Source organism: Balaenoptera ricei, chromosome 10, assembly GCF_028023285.1.
Source record: "Balaenoptera ricei isolate mBalRic1 chromosome 10, mBalRic1.hap2, whole genome shotgun sequence".
Taxonomy (NCBI): domain Eukaryota; kingdom Metazoa; phylum Chordata; class Mammalia; order Artiodactyla; family Balaenopteridae; genus Balaenoptera; species Balaenoptera ricei.
The window spans coordinates 20158553-20182784 of NC_082648.1; the positions used below are offsets into that span (position 1 = coordinate 20158553).

A 24232-nucleotide genomic window follows, 5' to 3' on the forward strand; every position below is an offset into this window, starting at 1 on the left:
GACTTCCCTGTGGCTTTTATTTTCCCCAGGGAAATCCACAGCCAGGGCTGACTGCTTGCCAAATATGCTGAGTGCCACAAACCAGCAGCGCTAAGAACCCCCCATCCTTCTTGATGGGAAGCAGTAAGCAACTGTGCTGAACACCTGTGTCAGCTCCTGTTCCTGGGGACACCCCAGGCAAGCACTCATTCAGCATTCAGGGATAGGGCTCCCCTCTTCTAACTGGCACTTCTGTCCAAAAACTTCTCAGTAGTCGTATGATAATAGTTATGTTTGTCAGATCTCTATAACACCAGCGTGTTTAACTACTGTTAAGGAGGATGATTTAAATCATTTATGAGTTAAGTATTTTACTGTAATCATCTAAAGGGAATCAGGATAATGAATGTATTTCCTATTATTATAAATGTAAAAGTAACACTCTCCATCACTTCCTCCAACCAACCTGAGGAAGAGGAGACATAGTCTGAGATTTGGATGGCATGATTCCATAGATGGACAAGATCTAAATCAATCAGTATTTTTCCTATAACTAACTGAGAATAATATGCTAAACTGAACCGGTGAAAATTCTAGTCAAGAATGGATGCAGAAAAATCAGGCAATATAATTAAAAGATTGCCTGCCACAGGTTAAGACTTAGTAAGAATATATGAATGAATGAATGAATGAACCAATGAATGAAGGAACATCTAAACAATTTTCAATATTTCAAAAAATTCCATAGCCCAGAAATGATTATATTCTAGGGAGCCAACTGAGTCTGCACTTAGTGTTTACGATTTGCAGACCACTCAGGCAGGACTTGTGCAGAGATTAAAAATAAATAAATGAATAAATAAACCAAAGCCTACTTCAGGACCACATAGCTTGTCAAGCAGCAAAACTACAATTCAAGCTTCAGAGTTTCTTCTACTTTGACTATTCCATTTGGTCTTCTCCAAAATTCCACATGGCATTCAGACTGTTGGTCTTTCAGGGTGTTTCCTAAGCCTGGATTGCTCTTCCACCAAGGAGGCAAATTTTGCTATCAAATTTAATCTCACATAGCTTCATTCTCAAATCCCCTGCCTAGTTCCAGAATCTCTGCATGGAATGCTTCTTCGATATATCAACACTGGTATTTCAAATGTACAGACTCTCAAAACAATTCACATACCTCCCACTAATTAAAAATATATAAATAAACACAAACAATTAATTTTTCCTATTTCCTGTATCTGTGAATTGCATGGCTTTTATTTCAATTACTTAAGGTTAAAATTCATCCCTTATTGCTCCAAAAAGTCTACCCTAACGATTCCATCTTCAGATTTCTACCCCTATCTGTCCCCAGGTTTTACCATCTTGGTCCTGACTTTCTGGATCTCTTGCTTAAATGACTACAATGGCCTCCTACCTTCCCCTTTTAGCTTCTCCCCTTTTAATCAACCTCATACTGCCAGCATATTAACTAATTAATCCAAGGCATAGACCTAATCACCACCCATGTTCCCTTAAAAAACAAACAAAAATTTTTAATGGCTCCCCAAGTCCTGTTAAGTCTAATCACTAGCATGAGATTCAAAGTCCTCTTTACAGATTTGAACTGTAAAGTTTCTTTCGGTTGTAAAGAGTCCACCATATCTTTACAGTCATTATCTCCCTTTTGTATACTCTGTGCTGAATCCAAACTTACCCAAGCCGAAAAAGACACTTAAGACACCAGGATCTTAAATATATACTAGTTAAGCCCTACCAGTATCTAACATCTCTGCTAGGAAAATCATCCTTTAAGATCCAGCTCAAATACTGTTTTGTCTATGAAACTTTCTTTCTCTTTTCTATGAACCCTCATAGAACGTCAGGTTGTAGCTCTTTTGTAGGCTTTTTGACATTATATCTCACACTATAATATTGGGTTTTGGATCTTCAAACTAAATTCATTTAGCACAAGCTGTAAGCAAAGCACTTTGAAAAGTATTTTAGGGATACAGTGGAGAACAAGACAGATTCACTCAGCAAAATGCAAAGAGAAAAAAAAAATTTTTTTTAACTGGAGTGGAAAGTGGAAAGTCATTCAAGCAGTTGAACGAACTCAAGGGCCAAATAAGATAATGACTGACAATTACCATATGGATTTAGTGTGATGGAGATAACTGATGACCTTAGCAATGGTTGGCAGGATAGGAGTAGAAGAGGACTGACGAGCAAGAAGGAAGAAAGAAAATGGAGACAGTAAGTTAAACCTTTGGGGAAATACGTATATGAAGGGAGTGGTAGCTGGAGGGAGAAGTAAGATCAAAGGGAAGTGTTTGTTTATTATTTAAGAAGGGAAACTTGACATGTTCAACCATTAAAGTTTCCAATAAAGAAGAAGTTGAAGATACTCAATTGAAGAATCAACGTTTTTGGAATTGCCAGAGGAAGTAGGTTTAAGCATGGGGGAGGGACTGGCCCTTCCAGGAGAAGGAGAACCTCCCAGCAAAAAAGGCACTGGAATCACAGTAGATTCAACAATTTTAGGTGCATATGTGAAGTTGAGGCTTCATACCCTCTCCCTCAAAAAACAGTGTCAAAGAGTAATTTCCTTATTTCTCCCTTTAAACATAAACCTGATTTCTATTCTTATGACTAAAAGGGAAAGAATTTAGAATAAACAAGAATTTTTAAGAAAATTATACTAAGTATTCATAAGCAAACAGATTTATATATTTGTTTATGAAAACAAAATATATATTTATTACATGAATATTCTAAAAGTCAAATAATGAAAATCTAAGCTTATATACCTACTTATAGTTTTAAGATAGTTTTTAATGCATTGATTCAAAAGTCTGACACATTTCTAGTAAACAGTTATTGGGCAATTGGAAACTGCTGCCATAAGACTGTTAGGAGAAGGCACTCCCACCGCCTCACTTCCTTTTTCAATAATCACTTTGATTCTTTGACATGACAGTAATTATAATTTTAGAAACAACCCTTCCTTCCAAATATCAATAATACCTTCCATAACCTAATTTTTCTGAAAATAAATATGAACATTTTCCTCTGTTTTTTATATAGTATATCCCTATTTTTTCATTTATATTAAAAATGGTCACTTCTAACGTAAGTGATTCAAAATTCAACCAATTTTTGTTTACACATTGCACACATTGGTTTAACAAATGTAAAGGAACTGCAGAGATAACAGTAGCAATGCAATTCTCCTTATGGGAGAAGCAGGGTTCGTTATTTAGCAGGCAAACACAGGTTAAAGACCCCAAGTCGTCCTCCTGGTAAGTTTCAGAGCTGGTTCCAGAATTCATGCCCTATAAGTCCTATGAAGTTGTTTGTTTTTTTTTTTTAACTGCTCCGTGTTTCCTTCTCATAAATAGTCTTATCAATCATGTGATCATTACAATAAACCACAACATAATTTTCAAATATTCTCCCTTACAACTAGGAGATAAAAATTCATGACTTGTTTATGGAGTTACACAAGGCTATGTAGTTTTGGTTGAAATTAAAAATGACAAACAAATGGGAAATTCAGCTATGCAAAGCAACTAACTGGATACACAAATTTCTAAATATTACATACCTTTGTCATTAATGTGCCTATTATGAAAAAATAAGTTATACAGAACCGAAGAACACAATTCAAAATCAAAAGAATTCTGCAAATTAAAGACATGAAAATGAAAAATGATAGCTCTACTATTTAACATGAGCTCCCTGAACAAAATCATCAGTCAAAATCTTAATCAGATAATGTTGCCCTAATCATTGTTAAAGTCTATTTTCATTCATAATTTATATTCTGTGTATAAAGAAAGAAATTTTTAATGTTTTACCCAAGCTGTAAGTCCAAGCAATCCTTAAACCTTGAGAGCCACATCATGCCCCTTTATTGGCTGAAACCCCCTGAATGATTCCCATCTCACTCAGAATAATAGTCAAGGTCCTGCCATGGTCTACCAGGCCTTATAAAATGGTCATCACAACATCCTACCCTTTCTCATCTCTTACTTGTCCACTCCTTACTCTCTCTGGCCACAGTGCCCTTCTTGACGCTCCTTCAACATACCAAGCATGCTCATTATACTTGTTCTTCCCACTGAATGTAACTCCCTTCACCCATATATCTAAATCATTCCCTCTCACTACATTCAAGTCTGTGCTCCGTTCTCTCCTTATCAGAAAGGCCTACCCTAGACATGGTATTGGATACAGTCTCCCACCATTCTCAATTTACTCTGCTTTATTTCCTCCTTAGTATGCAATCCCATTAACATATATATTAAAATCCTCATGTTATGTTTTCCTCCACTAGAATGAAAACTCCAGAAGAGTAGGAACTTCTGTTGTATGTATGAATGAATGATCATCTTATCATTTCATCCAGCTGAATAGGGAACTTCTCCAGAGAAACAACAGTAAAAAAAATCTTAACGTTCTTGAGTTCTTCAAATATCAATACAATTCAAAGTGAAGTATGAGTATAAATGGTATTCTTTATTAAATATAAATTGGTGAAGATGACAAATGATGATGGTATTTTTTATGTGCATGTACAATGTTGTGTGCAGTTGTTTTTGTTCCATAACCTGTGAGGCACATAATTCAGTGGGTCTGCATCATATCAAGAAACATAGATTAATCTCTGTTACTAATATTTCATGTGACAGTGGGAAGCAATGTAGGTTTGTAAAATAGATGGATTAGACTGAAGTTCTTTCTATGCGTCAAGACTATAAGGAATCTATGAGGTCTCTTCTTTCTTGATCTTACTTCCAAACATGCAAAACTCAAACGACTGTATTCAATTTAACGTCAATATATACATACAGCTGGATGCCAAGAAAATCCACTACTTTTGGCTTCAATTTATTTCTTTTTAATGTTTAGTTCAATGATATTTATAAACTGAAAATTGGGAGATGTTTACTACCAGAAAACTCTTTATGCAAGTATCACCAAAAAGTGGTTCTCAACTCTGCAAGAATCAGTGCAGACATACTTACAAACCCAATTACTTGGGCATATCATTCTAAACACAGCTTTCTGCAGGACTCTTTCTTAATTTAGCCAAGAGCAGAGACCCGAGTATATGCAATGCATCAAGATATACTTGAAATTATCTTTCCTTTAAGCTGGAGAGTGGTGTTCTCTCAAGATTCATACAATAATAATCTGTTTAGTCCGTAATTCCAGAAAATAACTAAATCCCTGAAGCATCCTGGCAGAAGAACTTTAAGCTTAGATCCTTTCTGAATAAGCCATTTCACTTGAAGAGAGGTGATCAGACTGAAGAACAAAGCTATTTATCTCTCTGTGTGATGGAACCCGAAAAGCCCACTGGTAGTTGCTCTCCAGAAGGCCTGGATGTGGAGGAGCTAAGTCAAACTCCAGGAGAGTTGTGGAAGTGGTAACACTAGAGGGGTAACAGAAAGGGAGAGGACTCCCAAGCTTCTGTAAATAACTAAGCAATAGTAGCAAGAGTTGTAATCATTATTTAAGACAACTGGTAGTCTTCCTTGAAGCAGGAGATGAACACGAGCCATCAGTCACTCATGGTAACACTCAGGGAAATGGGGACTACAAAGGCCAGCATGACTGCATCCAGCTTACTGAGGGGTGTGACTTACACTAAACTTTCCACAATGGCTGACAAATGCTCACAGTAGACCCTTTGACTAATTAACCTTCAATTTACATATGGTAGTCAACATTCAGTAGTTAAAATTAGCGTTGGTAAACAGATTGACGCTAAGAGCATCAAGAGCTTTTAGAGGTGTCCCTGTGCCCAGAGAACAGGGCAGAAAAGAAAGGAAACTTGACTTTCATTACCCAAGTGTTCTCCCACTACAATTACATAATTAATAACATTGTATATATTTTAAAGTTTTGATTCTGGAAAAGTCATCAAAAAGTCTTCATTTCGAAACAGTTTACACCCTAAAAAGGATAATAGAAATCAGGGTAACTGTGTACCATGTTAGGTAAGAAATCTTCTTCTATTCCTGAAAATCTCTTCAAATTATTTTTCCATCTTCAAATCCTAAAAAGAGAATACCTAAATGCTGAACTTATTATCTAAAGGCTTTACTCTTTAACTTGCAAAACTGAAGACCACACCAAGTAAGCATGGATAAGAAATAAACAAGTGGCAAGAGATCAAGAACTCCAAAATTAATGACAAAAGAATGATCAGCAAATGATAATAATACAGTGTTCTGACCTGCTGAGTCTGCAATCTCTCCCACTCCTGATGTCCTTGATATTATCTATTTCTTGCAATTCTAAGAAAAAAATAACAAAGAAAGACAAGTATTTAGGGAAAAATCAAAGTAATTCCAAAATATTTAGGTGAAAAAAAAAATTAAACATTATAAAGAGTTAAGATTTCTACTACATAACTTTGGAAGAAATATTAAGTAATTTCATTCTAAAATTTTTTCTAGACCAGAATCATAGCCATACAACATCAGACTCATAGGACTATGCCAGTTAATAGCTGATGAATGAATAATAAATGAACACTCAAAAAACAAACTTTCATAAATGACAGGCAAGATATAATGATAGTTGAAATGTAAAAAAAAGTGAACCAATTATCTTGAAGCTGTTTCAATTAAATCACTTATAAAAATTTTATATTATTAATTCAGTCATGTAAGCACATGTGCATGTATGTAGCCTATGATCACCCTGGGCCCAGTTTTATTGAGAGAAACAATTTTAACCATTCTTACAGTCCATGATGGTTAACTTAAAATATACTTATAATGCAACCTTACTTATAACTACAATACTTTAAGGATAACAGGCTAATGTGCACTGAAATTTATTAAATACAGACTAGCACTTACCAAAGCGCGGTGCTACATTGTACTAGGGTACTAGGGTGTATAAGAATAAAGGGTTTACAAACTCACTGGATAATTTCTACGTTAAAACAATAAAAACAAAAATAGCAAAACAAAACCAGAAACACCATATTGATACTTAGTCACTTTATCTGAGCCAGACCCCAAAGACCAGGATTTAAGCATTGGTCCTATGACAGAAGAGCTTTATGTCTTTAGAAATTTATCTAACCTCTTTGAAGGTTTATTTTCTTGATCTGTAAAATGGTTTCATAGCCTTGATATAAATTCAAAAATTAAAAAAAATTTCAATACATGTAACTATATTATCATTATTTTATTATTTATTTATCGATATAGAATTCTTTTTTATAAGGGGAGGTTCATTATCTATTCTCAGCTTTGTAAACGTTAGCCTCAGAATGATTATGTTTTCAAAATGGTTTTAAAATGTTTAAACATTTGTTAATGACTTTTATGATCTTGAAACATGATTATTAAAATTGTATAAATATAAATTACACGTTTATGCCCTAGGAGGGTACAGTTACGTGTACCATCAGTCACATTATGTGGTTATTATTTTATTTTATTTATGTATTGTTAAGTAATTAATTAATTAATTTTTGGATGCACTGGGTTTTCGTTGCTGCATGCGGGCTTTCTCTAGTCACGGAGAGTGGGGGCTACTCTTCGTTGTGGTGTGCGGGCTTCTCATTGTGGTGGCTTCTCTTGTTGCGAAGCATGGGTAATAGGCACGCAGGCTTCAGTAGTTGTGGCATGCGGGCTCCGTAGTTGTGGCACACGGGTTTAGTTGCTCCACAGCATGTGGGGTCTTCCCAGACCAGAGATCAAACCTGTGTCCCCTGCATTGGCAGGCGGATTCTTAACCACTGTGCCACCAGGGAAGCCCTGTGGTTAGTATTTTAAATAAGACTTCAAAATGATACTCTGAGGGTAACAGAATTCTACTTCTAGGATATTGATCTAACATACTAGAGCCAGAGATTTAGAGATGATCTAGGACCAGGTTACCTGTATAACTTTTGATTATTAGTTTATATAAGACTTCTCATTTTTGAAAGAAACAATAATTTGGTGTGGTTTCTGGGGTAGCTAAATTCTTTTAAAGGCTATAAAATAGTAAAAGAAATTACACACCAAGACTAAGTGGGATTTATCCTAGGAATGCAAAGTTGGTTTAACATCTAAGTATCAAATAATGTAACATATCATACTAATAAAATAAAAGACAAAACCATACAATCATATGGTAGATGCTGAAAAGCATTTGACAAAATCCAACACCCTTGCATGATATAAACATTCAACAAACTAGCAATAGAAGGGAACTTCCTCAGCCTAATAAAGACCATCTACAAAAACCTCACAACTATCATACGTAGTAGTAAAAGACTGACTGGTTTCTCACTATGATCAGAAATAAGACAAGGGTGTCCACTCATGTCACTTCTATTCAAGACTGTACTGGAGGGAGACAAGAGCTGGCCTGCCTTCCATACCCCTCCTTCCTCCCAGCCTGAGTGAGCCAGAGCCCCCTAATCAGCTGCTCCTTCAACCCCATCCTGTCTAGGCGGGAACAGATGCGCTCAGGCGACCCACAGGCAGAGGCGGGGCCAAATACAAAGCTGAACTCCAGGAGCTGTGCCAACAAAGAAGAGAAAGGGGAATTTCTCCCAGCAGCCTCAGCAGCAGTGGATTAAATGTGCACAGTCAACTTGATGTACCCTGCATCTGTGGAATACCTGAATACACAACAAATCATCCCAAAATTGAGGTGGTGGACTTTGGGAGCAACTGTAGACTTGGGGTTTCCTTTCTGCATCTAATTTGTTTCTGGTTTTATGCTTATCTTAGTTTAGTATTTAGAGTTTATTATCATTGGTAGATTTGTTTATTGATTTGGTTGCTCTCTTCCTCCTTTTTCTTTTCTTATATATAGATATATTTTTTTTTTCCTCTTTCTCTTTTTGTGAGTGTTTATGTGTATGCTTCTTTGTGTGATATTGTCTGTATAGCTTTGCTTTTACCATTTGTACTTGGGTTTTATCTGTCCGTTTTTTTGGTTTGTTTGTTTCTTTGTTTGTTTCAGTATAGTTTTTAGCGCTTGTTATCATTGGTGGATGTGTTTTTTAGTTTGGTTACTCTCTTCTTTCTTTTTTTAATCACTTTTAAAATTTTTTTATTTTTAATAATTTTTTTAATTTATTATTTTAATAACTTTATTTTATTTTACTCTTTCTTTCTTTTTTTCTCCCTTTTTATCCGAGCCGTGTGGCTGACAGGGTCTTGGTGCTCCGGCCGGGTGTCAGTCCTGTGCCTCTGAGGTGGAGAGCCAAGTTCAGGACATTGGTCCACCAGAGACCTCCCAGCTCAATGTAATATCAAATGGTGAAAGCTCGCCCAGAGATCTCCATCTCAACGCTAAGACCCAGCTGCACTCAACGACCAGTAAGGTACAGCGCTGGACACCCTATGCCAAACAGCTAGCAAGACAGGAACACAACTACATCCATTAGCAAAGAGGCTGCATAAAATCATAATAACGTCACAGACACAACAAAACACATCACCGGACGTGGGCCTGCCCACCAGAAAGACAAGATCCAGCCTCATCCACCAGGAAGGCACTAGTCCCCTCCACCAGGAAGCCTACACAACCCACTGAAGCAACCTTAGCCTCTTGGGGCAGACACCAAAAACAACAGGAACTATGAACCTGCAGCCTGCAAAAAGGAGACCCTAAACACAGTAAGTTAAGCAAAATGAGAAGACAGAGAAACACACAGCAGATGAAGGAGCAAGGAAAAAACCCACCAGACCAAACAAATGAAGAGGAAATAGGCAGTCTACATAAAAAAGAACTCAGAGCAATGATAGTAAAGATGACCCAAAATCTTGGAAATACAATGGAGAAAATACAAGAAACGTTTAACAAGGACTTAGAAGAACTAAAGAGCAAACAAACAATGATGAACAATGCAATAAATGAAATAAAAAATTCTCTACAAAGAAGCAATAGAAGTATAACTGAGGCAGAAGAATGGAAAAGTGATCTGGAAGATAAAATAGTGGAAATAATTACCACAGAGCAGAATAAAGAAAAAAGAATGAAAAGAATTGACGACAGTCTCAGAGACATCTGGGACAACATTAAACGCATCAACAGTCAAATTATAGGGGTCCCAGAAGAAGAAGAGAAAAAGGGACTGAGAAAATATTTGAAGAGATTATAGTTGAAAACGTCCCTAATATGGGAAAGGAAATAAGTCAATCAAGTTCAGGAAGTGCAGAGAGCCCTATACAGGATAAAGAGAAGGAGAAACACGGCAAGACACATATTAATCAAGCTATCAAAAATTAAATACAAAGAAAAAATATTAAAAGCAGTAAGGGAAAAACAACAAATAATATACAAGGGAAACCCCATAAGGTTAACAGCTGATCTTTCAGCAGAAATTCTGCAAGCCAGAAGGGAGTGACAGGACATATTTAAAGTGATGAAAGGGAAGAAACTACAACCAAGATTACTCTACCCAGCAAGGATCTCATTCAGATTCAACGGAGAAATTAAAACCTTTACAGACAAGCAAAAGCTAAGAGAATACAGCACCATCAAACCAGCTTTACAACAAATGCTGAAGGAACTTCTCTAGGCAGGAAACACAAGAGAAGGAAAAGACCTACAATAACAAACCCAAAACAATTAAGAAGATGGTAATAGGAACATACATATTGATAACTACCTTAAATGTAAATGGATTAAATGCTCCAACCAAAAGACAATGACTCATAGACTGGCTGAATGGCTACAAAAACAAGACCCGTACATATGCTGTCTACAAGAGACCCACTTCAGACCTAGGGACATATACAAACTGAAACTGAGGGGATGGAAAAAGATGTTCCATGCAACTGGAAATCAACAGAAAGCTGGAGTAGCAATTCTCATATTAGACAAAATAGACTTTAAAATAAAGGCTATTACAAGAGATAAAGAAGGACACTACATAAGGATCAAGGGATCAATCCAAGAAGAAGATATAAAAATTGTAAATATTTATGCACCCAATATAGGAGCACCTCAATACATAAGGGAAATACTAACAGCTATAAAAGGGGAAATCGACAGTAACACAATCATAGTAGGTGACTTTAACACTCCACTTTCACCAATGGACAGATCATCCAAAATGAAAATAAATAAGGAAACACAAGCTTTAAATGACACATAAGACCAGATGGACTTAATTGATATTTATAGGACAGTCCATCCAAAACAACAGCATACACTTTCTTCTCAAGTGCTCATGGAACATTCTCCAGGATAGATCATAACTTGGGTCACAAATCAAGCCTTGGTAAATTTAAGAAAATTGAAATCATATCAAGTATCTTTACCAACCACAGTGCTATGAGACTAGATATCACTTACAGGAAAAACTCTGTAAAAAATACAAACACATGGAGGCTAAACGATACACTACTAAATAACCAAGAGATCACTGAAGAAATCAAAGAGGAAATGAAAACATACCTAGAGACAAATGACAATGAAAACACATGACAACCCAAAACCTATGGGATGCAGCAAAAGCAGTTCTAGAGGGAAGTTTATAGCAATACAATCCTACCTCAAAAAACAAGAAACATCTCAAATAAACAACCTAACCTTACACCTAAAGCAATTAGAGAAAGAAGAACAAAAAAACCCCAAAGTTAGCAGAAGGAAAGAAATCATAAAGATCAGATCAGAAATAAATGAAAAAGAAATGAAGGAAACACTAGCAAAGATCAATAAAACTAAAAGCTGGTTCTTTGAGAAGATAAACAAAATTGATAAACCATTAGCCAGGCTCAACAAGAAAAAAAGGGAGAAGACTCAAATCAATAGAATTAGAAATGAAAATGGAGAGGTAACAACTGACACTGCAGAAAAACAAAGGATGATGAGCGATTACTACCAGCAAATCTATGCCAATAAAATGGACAATATGGAAGAAATGGACAAATTCTTAGAAAAGCACAACCTTCCGGGACTGAACCAGGAAGACATAGAAACTATAAACAGACCAATCACAAGCACTGAAATTGAGACTGTGATTAAAAACCTTCCAACAAACAAAAGCCCAGGACTGGACGGCTTCACAGGTGAATTCTATCAAACATTTAGAGAAGAGCTAACACCTGTCCTTCTCAAACTCTTCCACAATATAGCAGAGGGAGGAACACTCCCAAACTCATTCTATGAGGCCACCATCACTCTGATACCAAAACCAGACAAGGATGCCACAGAGAAAGAAAACTACAGGCCAATATCACTGATGAACATAAATGCAAAAAACCTCAAGAAAATACTAGCAAACAGAATCCAACAGCACATTAAAAGGATCATACACCATGACCAAGTGGGGTTTATCCCAGGAATGCAAGGATCCTTCGTATATTCACATCAATCAATGTGATAAACCATATTAACAAATCGAAGGAGAAAAACCATATGATCATCTCAATAGATGCAGAAAAAGCTTTCGACAAAATTCAACACCCATTTATGATAAAAACACTCCAGTAAGAAGGCATAGAGGGAACTTACCTCAACATAATAAAGGCCATATATATCAAACCCACAGTCAACATCGTTCTCAATGGTGAAACACTGAAACCATTTCCTCTAAGATCAGGAACAAGACAAGGTTGTGCACTCTCACCACTATTATTCAACATAGTTTTGGAAGTTTTAACCACAGCAATCAGAGAAGAAAAAGAAATAAAGGAATCCAAATCAGAAAAGAAGAAGTAAAGCTGTCACTGTTTGCAGATGACATGATACTATACGTAGAGAATCCTAAAGATGCTACCAGAAAACTACTAGAGCTAATCAATGACTTTGGTAAAGTAGCAGGATACAAAATTAATGCACAGAAGTCTCTGGCATTCCTATACACTAACAACAAAAGATCAGAAAGAGACACTAAAGAAACACTCCCATTTACCACTGCAACAAAAGGAATAAAATACCTAGGAATAAACCTACTTAAGGAGACAAAAGACCAGTAAGCAGAAAACTATAAGACACTGATGAAAGAAATTAAAGATGATACAAACAGATGGACAGATATACCATGTTCTTGGATTGGAAGAATCAACATTGTGAAAATGACTCTACTACCCAGAGAAACCTACAGATTCAATGCAATCCCTATCAAACTACCAATGGCATTTTTCACAGAACTGGAACAAAAAATTTCACAGTTTGTATGGAAACAGAAAAGACTCCGAATGGGCAAAGCAATCTTGAGAAAGAAAAACAGAGCTGGAGAAATCAGGCTCCCAGACTTCAGACCATACTACAAAGCTACAGTAATCAAGACAATATGGTACTGGCACAAAAACAGAAATATAGATCAATGGAACAGGATAGAAAGCCCAGAGATAAACCCACGCACACATGGTCACCTTATTTTTGATAAAGGAAGCAAGAATACACAAAGGAGAAAAGACAGCCTCTTCAATGAGTAGTGCTGGGAAAACTGGACAGCTACATGTAAAAGAATGAAATTAGAAAACTCCCTAACACCATACACAAAAATAAACTCAAAATGGATTAAAGACCTAAATGTAAGGCCAGACACTATAAAACTCTTAGAGGAAAACATAGGCAGAACACTCTATGATATAAACCACAGCAAGATCCTTTTTGACCCACCTCCTAGAGAAATGGAAATAAAAACAAAAATAAACAAATGGGACTTAATGAAACTTAAAAGCTTTTGCAGAGCAAATGAAACCATAAACAAGACCAAAAGACAACCCTCAGAATGGGAGAAAATATTTGCAAATGAAGCAACTGACAAAGAATTAATCTCCAAAATCTATAAACAACTCATGCAGCTCAATATCAGAAAAACAAACAACCCAACCCAAAAATGGGCAGAACATCTAAATAGACATTTCTCCAAAGAAGATATACATCCTGCCAACAAACACATGAAAGGATGCTCAACATCATTAATCATTAGAGAAATGCAAATCAAAAGTACAATGAGGTGTCACCTCACACCAGTCAGAATGGCCATCATCAAAAAACTATAAACAATAAATGCTCGAGAGGGTGTGGAGAAAAGGGAACCCTCTTGTACTGTTGGTGGGAATGTAAATTGATACAGCCACTGTGGAGAACAGTATGGAGGTTCCTTAAAATACGAAAAATTGAACTACCATACAACCCAGCAATCCCACTACTGGGCATATACCCTTAGGAAACCATAATTCAAAGAGAGTCATGTAGCACAATGTTCACTGCAGCACTATTTACAATAGCCAGGACATGGAAGCAACCTAAGTGTCCACTGACAGATGAATGGATAAAGAAGATGTGGCACATATATACAATATAAATATAAAAATCAATATAAAATCAATTGGGGACTTCCCTGGTGGTCCAGTGGCTAAGATTCCATGCTCCCAATGCAGGGGGCCCGGGTTCATTCCCAGGTCAGGGAACTAGATCCCACATACCACAACTAAGAGTGCACATGCCACAACTAAAAGATGCCTCATGCCTCAACTAAAAAGATCTCATGTGCTGCAACAAAGATGCCGCACATAGCAGATAAGATCCTGTGTGTTGCAACTAAGGCCTGGCGCAGCCAAATAAATAAATAAATATTTTTAAAAATCAACTGGATTCCTATATACTAGTAATAAACACTACAAAAATAAAATTAAGAAAACAATTTCATTTACAATAGTGTGAAAAAATAAAATAATTATAAATTTAATAATATAAGTGGAAGACTTGTACATTGAAAATTAAAACACTACTGAAAGAAATGAAAGAATATCTTAAAAAGATGAAAACACATCCCACAATTCATGGATCAGAAAACGTAATATTCTTAATATGAAATATTCCCCAAATTGATCTATGGATTCAACACAATCTCTATCAAAATTTCAGCTGGCTTTTTTGGTAAAAATGGACAAACTGTTCCTAAAATTCATAAGGAAATGCAAGGGATCCAGTATAGCTAAATCAATCCTGAGAAAGAAGAAAAAAGTTGGGGAATGCATCCTTCACAACTTCAAAACTAAAGACAAAGCTACAGTAATCAATACAGTGTGGTACTGGCATAAGGATGCAAATATAGATAAATGGTATAGAATTGAGAGTACAGAAATAAACCTAGACATTTATGGTCAATTGATTTTTGACACACTTGCCCAGACAATTCAATGGGGGAAAGAACAGTTATGGTATGACAAAAAATAAATAAATAAATCTAGTCTTTGTTCCTGGTTCTTTTTTTTTTTTTGAATTTTTGAATTTTATTTTATTTATTTTTTTATACAGCAGGTTCTTATTAGTTATCCATTTTATACATATTAGTGTATACATGTCAATCCCGATCTCCCAGTTCATCACACCATCACCACCCCCGCCCCACCACGTTCCCCCCTTGGTGTCCATACATTTGTTCTCTACATCTGTGTCTCAATTTCTGCCCTGCAAACTGGTTCATCTGTACCATTTTTCTAGGTTCCACATATATGCATTAATATACGATATTTGTCTTTCTCTTTCCGACTTACTTCACTCTGTATGACAGTCTCTAGATTGATCCACATCTCTACAAATGACCCAATTTCATTCCTTTTTATGGCTGAGTAATATTCCGTTGTATATATGTACCACATCTTCTTTATCCATTCGTCTGTCGATGGGCATTTAGGTTGCTTCCGTGACCTGGCTATTGTTCCTGATTCTTGACACAGAGCTTTGAAAACCCTTGGAATTCCCTGAGTGACAGGTGTGACTTCGTTATGCTATGAGGTGACTCTTGTCAGAGTTCCCAGATAGCTTCAGGGTGGGAGAGAATGTCAGAAAAAGCAACCAAGTGATTTGAGGGATGGAACTTTGAGACACCTCCCACCCCCATCCCCTGACCCTCCCCCACACAACCTCTGGGGAGAAGAGATTGAGAGGCTGGAGATTGAGTTTAATGACATAGCTAATGATTTAATCAACTATGTCTATAATTATGTCAATAAAAACTCTGAACAACAAGCTCAGAGAGCTTCCAGCTTGGTGAATACGTTGATGTACTAGGAGGGTGGCAACCCTGCCTCCACAAGGACAGAAACGCCCACTCCACAACCCTTTTGGCCTTGTTCTATATACCTCTTCATCTGGCTGTTCATTTGAATCCCTTATAATAAAACAGTCATCATAATTAAGCACTTACATGAATTCTGTGAGTCATTCTAGTGAATTAGTGAACCTGAAACAGTGTCGTGGGAGTTTCCAAATCTGTAGCCAATTCAACCAGGCAGAAGTGCCCCTTGCCTGGGGACCCCACTTGCAGCTCTCTTCTGAAGTAAGGGCAGTCTTATTGGGGACGTTAGCCTTTAGTTTGTGGGATCTGGTGCTAACTCCAAATAGTTAGCATCAGATTGATTTGAACGATAGGACACTCAGCTGATGTCAGAGAATTAGTATTGGGACATAATTGTCTTTTCAGCAAATGGTTCTGGGAAAACTAGATATCCACATGCAGAAGAATGGAATTAGATCTTTACTTCAAAACCGTATAAAAAATTAACTCAAAATGGATCATATAACTAAATGTAAGAGCTAAAACCATAAAACTCTTAGAAGAAAGCATAAATATTTGTAACCCTGAGTTTGGCAATGGTTTCTCAAATACAACACCAACAGATAAAATGAGTAACAAAAGAAAAAAATCAATAAATTGGACTACATCAAAATACAAAATGTTTGTGCTTCAAAGTACAACATCAAGAAAGTGAAAAGGCAACCTACAGAATGAGAGAAAATATTTGCAAATCACAGATCTGATAAAGGACTTGTATCCAAAATATAGAAAGAACTCTTAAAACTCTATATTAAAAAGTCAAACAATCCAATTAAAAAATGGGCAAAGAATCTGAATAGACATTTTACCAGAGAATATATAAAAATGGCCAATTAGACTATGAAATATACTCAGCATTAGCCATTAGGTAAATGCAAGCCAAAACCACAATGATATACTACTTCATATCCACTAGGATAGCTATTTTTTAAAAAGAGGTAATAACAAGTGCTGATAAGAATGTAGAGAAATTGGAACCATGTATGTCACAGGTAAGAATGTGAAATTCTGCAGGTGTTCCGGAAAATAGTTTGGCGGTTCCTAAAATGTTATGTACAGAGTTACCATATGACCCAGCAATTCCACCCCTATGTACTTACATACACAAGAGAAATGAAACATGTGTCCATACAAAAACTTGCACCCAAATGTTCATGGTAGCATTACTTATAATAGCCTAAATGTGGCAACAATCTAAATGTCCATCAACTGATGAATGGATAAGCAAAATATTGTACATCCATACAATGGGATATTATTCAGCCATAAAAAGGAATGGAGTACATGTTACAGCACTGATGAACCCTGAAAATGTTATACCAAATAAAAGAAGCCGATAACAAAAGACCATATATTGTACGATTTCATTTATAAGTCCAGAATATTACCTATTCTATAGATTTACCATCTATAGAAACATCGAGCAGATGAGCAGTTACTTAGAATTATAGGGAAAGGAGATTTGTGGGGTAATGGGAAGCAACTGTTAATAAATATGTAGCTTCTTTTTGTTAGATGAAAATGTTCTAAAATTATACTGTGGTGATATTGAACAACTCCTTGAATTTACTGAAAAACACTGAATTGCACACTTTAAATGAGTGGATTGTATAGTATATAAACGATAACTCAATAAAGCAGTTTTTAAAAAATTACACAGATAAAACAAAGACACGTTAACACGTTATCCCCATTTTTAAAAGGAAAAGTACCCACATCTGTCTTGAAAAAGTCTATGTTAAGATGATACAAAAGAAATTTTATATTTTGATAGATTATTGCTTGACAGATAACATTAATGGCATGCCAAGATTAAATACCAATAATAAAATAATAGTAAGGTGTTCTACTTTTAAACTAGTCTTCAGAGATTACTCTTTCAATAGAACTCAAGTATTACAATAAAATCCAAGTATAATTTTCACTTTTTCAGGGCTGGTAGTGTAGAAAGAAATTTTTTCATCCAAAGTATGGTGATAGTTCAGAACACAATTTGTTAAAAGCTGTAAATCATGTAGACACTTTTGTGATTTTAGAATTCTCTCCTTAAGAATGACTGTTAAAAAGGAACACTTTAGCTGCCAAACAAAATTAGATAAGTATGTGAGGAAACATATACTTGGAAAATATCAAGTTTCAGTGACATAAAATTCAAGTTTACCAATCCTATCTATTTAAACCTTCAATTTTAATATGAATTCATTTAAACAAGTACTCAGAAGCTACATTACCCTATGGGGCTATCTCATATTTACCCAATTTCAATGATATAATAAGAGTTATAAGATTAAGCAATCTGATCAATTCTAGTTACACAACATAAAATGACTAAACTCTTTGTCAGTCAATACATGTTTGACTATTCAAGTATATTTTCTGCCATCAAAATTTATATAAGGTCTGCTGCCTTCTCTTAACTGTGCATGCACATTGCTTCGAGTTCAGTTGCGAATCTGTTGAATAGCAACCATCTATCTATTCATCTATTCATATATTCAACAAAAAAGTTACTGAGCACTTATCATAAGATACTGTTTATATAATAAGGCAGAATGGAGAAATAAAAACAACACGTGTTCTGAGACCATCTAGACTTGAGTTTAAGTTAAGGCCTCGACTTATTATAGGTGCCAAAACCTTTTTGAACCTTAGTTTTCTCATTTTTAAAGTGAGAATTAGGGCTTCCCTGGTGGCGCAGTGGTTAAGAATCTGCCTGCCAACGCAGGGGACACGGGTTCGAACCCTGGTCTGGGAAGATCCCACATGCCGTGGAGCAGCTGGGCCTGTGAGCCACAATTACTGAGCCTGCGCGTCTGGAGCCTGTGCTCCGCAACAAGAGAGGCCGCGATAGTGAGAGGCCCGCGCACCGCGATGAAGAGTGGCCCCCGCTTGCTGCAACTAGAGAAAGCCCTCGCTCAGAAACGACCCAACACAGCCATTAAAAAAAAAATAATAATTAATTAATTAATTTTAAAAAAAAAAACAACACTTGCTCCTCTTCTAAAAAAATAAATAAAATAAAGTGAGAATTAATTAAATTAATAAATGTTACAGAACCCAATAATAAATTTTAATTTCTTTTTTCAGCCTAATTTGAAGGCTAAGAAGATTAATCGGATATGGATTCTGCCTTTTATAAATTAACAGTACAGCAGACATTATAATGTATATAAGTAAATTAAATAAGGTGAAAAATTATACAATAGAAATTTCCTGTGATAAAATAAGAAATGAGATGATCCATACCAGATGTACATAACATGGCATCATCATCATCACCAAATAGAAATAGCATTTATATAGTTGATTACCAAGCTAATTAAATAATTATCAAGTGAAAAATATAAGATCAATAATCTTGGTTTGTTCCAAGGAAATTCTGAGTAATTGCAAGTAAAGTTTAATGTTAGAAGATTATAATGTTATAGAAGATTACATGTAGGAAATACGCTTACTTATTAGTATTGTTTCTTATGATAATGAATAAAAATGCCACATTTCCTCTATCAAGAATTTGTTAATTCTGGCTATCCCATCTCTAGCCTATATGGATGACCACTGGCAAGTTACTTTAAGTCTTGGTTCCTTCATCTCCTCATCTGTTAAATGGGAATTAAAATCATGCATGCTTTATTGGGTGAACAATAGAATAAAATGAGTGCATGTCAAGTGCACGAGTGCCTAGTCCATTAAGTACCTAACACTGTAGGTATTCAAACAATGTTCGACAGTCTTATCCCTCTTATTATAATCTTTCACACCATAGCAAGAACTTGTACAGGCATTTCAACTAAATTTTAATTACCATTCAATGGGAGGTGAAATATCATAGCAGAAAAGATTTTTGCATGCATACTGGGAAAACTAGGGCTTTTTCTTTATATCATTCATAATGGCCAGCAGAATGAAGTTCTGTGACTGGCCAAGACTATATCATCTGCCTTTGTGGTGGGCAGAGATAATGAAGAAACAGTTCAACCAAAAGAAAGAGTATGTATATATGTATGGGGGGATGCTCTTTCTAGAAGAAGGGAGTGGTAAGGCATGCTGAAAGATAAAACAACATGCCTACCTACTTCTACCAAGTGAACAGGGATAGTCTTTGCTGTAAGTTATGATTTCTAATTTAACTGACCTCAGAAGATGGGAAATAAATGAGTGATTTATATAAATTTAGAACTCTTTAATTAAAAAGTCCTCATGATAATAATGGAGGGAGTCTCCTCTCCCTTACCTGTTGCATCTAACTGGCCATTGAATCATCCTCACCCAATCTCTCAAATATCTATCTATATAATATATATATATTATATATAATATAATATAATATAATAATATAATATATAATATATCTATAAAATATTGTAATATTTAATATAAATATTTATATTTATTTATAAAATATTTATATTTTATAAAATATAATACATTAATTATAATATATTAAAATATATTATATATAATATATATCTACAAAATATATCTATAAAATATGTCCCTTCCTCTCTGTTTGCATAGGTATCACCCTTCTCCACACTCATGTTCTTCTCTTACCTTGACTATTATGAGTGCTCCCTTCCTTAGCTGTTCTCCTTGCTTTAAGTCTCAAACCCTACACGAGACAATTTTTCCATGTTCTGCCATCCTTCTCTACCTATTCTTCCCTCAAGACCCAACCCAATCATTGTATCTTCTCAGTGAAGTCTTTCCTAACTCTCCAAGGGATACTGAGGAACTTTTCATTTCATGGGACTCAACAAACGGTAACTTAGCATACATATGGAAGTATCCACTTATGGGTTATGTCAAATTAACACAAGTTTTTATTATAATACCCCATGCTGGAAAGGTATGGTAAAGTGGGGCCTTTCATATGTTGCTACTGAAAGTTAAAAGTGGTTCAAAGTTTTTGAAAAATATTTGGATCATCTATATCAGCAGTCTTACACATGTTCATATGTAATTTCATTTCTGGAAAATATATCCTGAGGAAAGAATTCCAAAAACAAGAAAAGTTTATCCACAAATATATTTTTCTAGAAATTATTGATAATATGAAAAAAGGAAAGAGTCAAAATGGCTAACAATAGGGCATTACTTAAATAAACTACAGATCACCTCCCTACTAATCTGCTGAGGAAAAGAGGCTTAGTAATTAGCAGAGCCCAGATCCAAATACACATTCCTGTGACTCCAGTACCTGAAAGTTCCTAAACACTAATTCTGTTCCAAAATATTAATGTTCTAAAAGATTAATTTTGGTTAATAGACAGAAGATTTGTAGTTTATATAACCAATGATACACACACACACACACACACACACACACACACACACATTCACACACAAGATATAAAAATGACTCAAAGGATAAATGCCAAAATGTGACAATATTAATTTTAGAATTACAAAAGTTGCTTAGTTTCTTTTGCTAATCTACATTTTCTAAACATTTCTCCAATAAATTATATAACTTTCATAATAACAAAAGTTTATTAAATAGAATATCAAAACTTTTATACAGCTTGTATAATGCTATTTAAGTGTGGGGATCAAAGGGTTTTGCAAAAGTTCTGAGTTGGCACTTAGTGCCCTTATAATAACCCCATCTTCCTCCTCAGAAAACAGACACCCACCGGAGCACCCCATCCAGGTTCATTTCCTATGTATTAACCAAAAATCTTTTTTAAAAAACATTTACTGACTTATTTTATTATCCATTAGACATCTCATCTACACTGACTCTTCACTAACTTCACAACCACCCTATGAAGTGTGCATTGTTAACACATAGCAAATGAGGATACTGAGTTAAACTTAGTTGCTCGCGGTCACATGGTCAGCATGTGGCAGAGGTGGGATTTGAACTCAAGACTTCCTGATATCAACAACGAGATATCACCTCACACCTGTCAGAATGGCTATTATCAAAAAGTCTACGAATAACAAATGCTAGAGAGGGTGTGGAGAAAAAGGAACCCTCCTACACTGTTGGTGGGAATGTAAATTGACACAGCCACTATGGAGAACAGTATGGCGGTTCCTCAAAAAACTAAAAATAGAACTACCATATGAGCAATTCCACTCCTGGGTATATATCTGGAAAAAAATGAAAAGGCTAATTTGAAAAGATACATGCACCCCGGTGTTCATAGCAGCACTATTTATAATAGCCAAAACACGAAAGCAACTCAAATGCCCAATAGACAATTGGAATATTATCCAGCCATAAAAGAGAATGAAATTCTGCCATTTGTAGCAACGTGGATAGACCTAGGGAATATTACACTTGGTGAAATAAGTCAGACAGAGAAAGACAAATAATGTATGATATCACATATATGGAATCTAAAAAAATGCAGATGAATGTATATGCAAAACACAAACAGAGTCACAGATATAGAAAACAAATCTGTGGTTACCAAAGGGGTGAGGGAAAGGGGGAGGAAGAAATTAGGGGTATAGGATTAACAGATACAAACTACTATGTATAAAATAGATAAGCAACAAGGATATACTGTATAGCACAGGGTATTACAGCCATTATCTTGTAATAACCTATAATGGAATATAATCCACAAAAATATGGAATCACTGTGCTATACACCTGAAAGTAACACAATATTGTAAATCAACTATACTTCAATTTTTAAAAATCCATTTTCTTTCCAATAGACCACATAGATCACTTCAAAACATACTTGTCCATGTACCAATTCCCCATTTCTTTCTCTTTTCAAGTGTTTGTGAATGTATCAAATAAAGTAATTGTTACTAATATGGAAATGAGCTAGTCAGGTTACAGGGGGAAAAGTACAAAAATTGGAGTCCTCTCCCCATCACCACCTGTCACTCACTATCCCTTCTTCCTTTTCTTTTATTTCCTGCATAGCACTTAGCATCTCTAAAACTAGTTTGTTTTAGAGATCTAAAACATTTTAGGCAAAATAGACCTTGCCTATTTTGTTCATTGCTTTACCTTTAGCACCTAGAACAGTGCCTGATTTAAACTGGAGTTTAATAAATACTTAGCAGATGAATAAATAAATGTACTTATGAGAACAGGTGCAAATCCCTCTCTTTACTAAGTTATGTGTCTCGACAAATCTACCAGCCTTTCAGCTTTTAAATGCCCACTTCTTTAATGCAATACTGCCCAAGGTTGTTATGAGTAATTCATTCATTCAAAAACTACTTATTGAGCACCTACTATATGCCAAATATTATTCTACGCAATGTGATAGTAGCAGGGAACAAAACAGACAAAAATCTCTTACGCAGCTCAAAGTCTGGTGAGTAAAGACAGAAAAGAATGTAGCTTAATATGTTAGATGGTGACAAGTATTTTGGAGACAAAACAGCTTGTGGATAGGAACCTGAAAGGAGGATCTGCAGTTTTAAGCAGGGTAACTGAGAAAGAGGACGCTGAGTAAGGAGGTGAGGGAGCGAGACAAGCATACTGGGGAAAGAACTTTTCAGGCAGCAGGAATAGCATGCTGGCACGACTGTATTTTCAGAGTGGTTGCAATGTAGTAAGTGATGAGAGAATAGTAAGAAATGAGATCAGATAAGCGAGGCAGGGGAAAGGACTGACTGTGTAAGACCTGTACACCATTGTAAGGATATTGGCTTTTGTTCTTAGAAAAATTAGCAGTCATTGGAGGGGTTTGAGCAGAAGTGGGATATTCTGTGACTTAGATTTTTAATGGGCTCAGTATTTCTCAATCGAGTTGCTATTGGCATTGTGAGTGGCCAACCTCTCTTTGTCCTGACCATCAAGCACATGGCAGGTCATCTCTAAACTCAGCTCACCAAATGCCAGTAGTAATTCCCAGGACTTTTTTTTTTTAATTTTTTAACATCTTTATTGGAGTGTAATTGCCTTACAATGGTGTATTAGTTTCTGCTTTATAACAAAGTGAATCAGCTATACATATACATATATCCCCATATCTCTTCCCTCTTGTGACTCCCTCCCTCCCTCCCTCCCTATCCCACCCCTCTAGGTGGTCACAAAGCACCGAGCTGATCTCCCTGTGCTATGCGGCTGCTTCCCACTAGCTATCGGTTTTACATTTGGTAGTGTATATATGTCCATGCCACTCAACAACCAAAAATGCCCCCATTTATTTCTAGAGCTATGTTAGGAATAGACAATGGTAGGTGTAAAGGTAGAGTCTATTTTAATATTCCAGGCAATACTTTATGTCATCTTGA

The 24232-nt window shown here is 35.7% G+C and overlaps 1 protein-coding gene across 6 annotated transcripts in view; it reads right to left on the reverse strand.

The window, feature by feature from the left end:
* SOX5 (SRY-box transcription factor 5) overlaps positions 1-24232 on the reverse strand; it is a 995182-nt gene that overhangs the window by 639069 nt on the left and 331881 nt on the right. For 5 of the 6 annotated variants that reach the window (XM_059935452.1, XM_059935450.1, XM_059935455.1 and 2 more), the window contains one exon: positions 6209-6269. The exons of the other annotated variant lie outside the window; for it this stretch is intronic. The gene's annotated coding sequence lies outside the window, so the exon portion shown is untranslated. The remainder of the gene's footprint in view (positions 1-6208; positions 6270-24232) is intronic. 6 annotated transcript variants of the gene reach the window in all.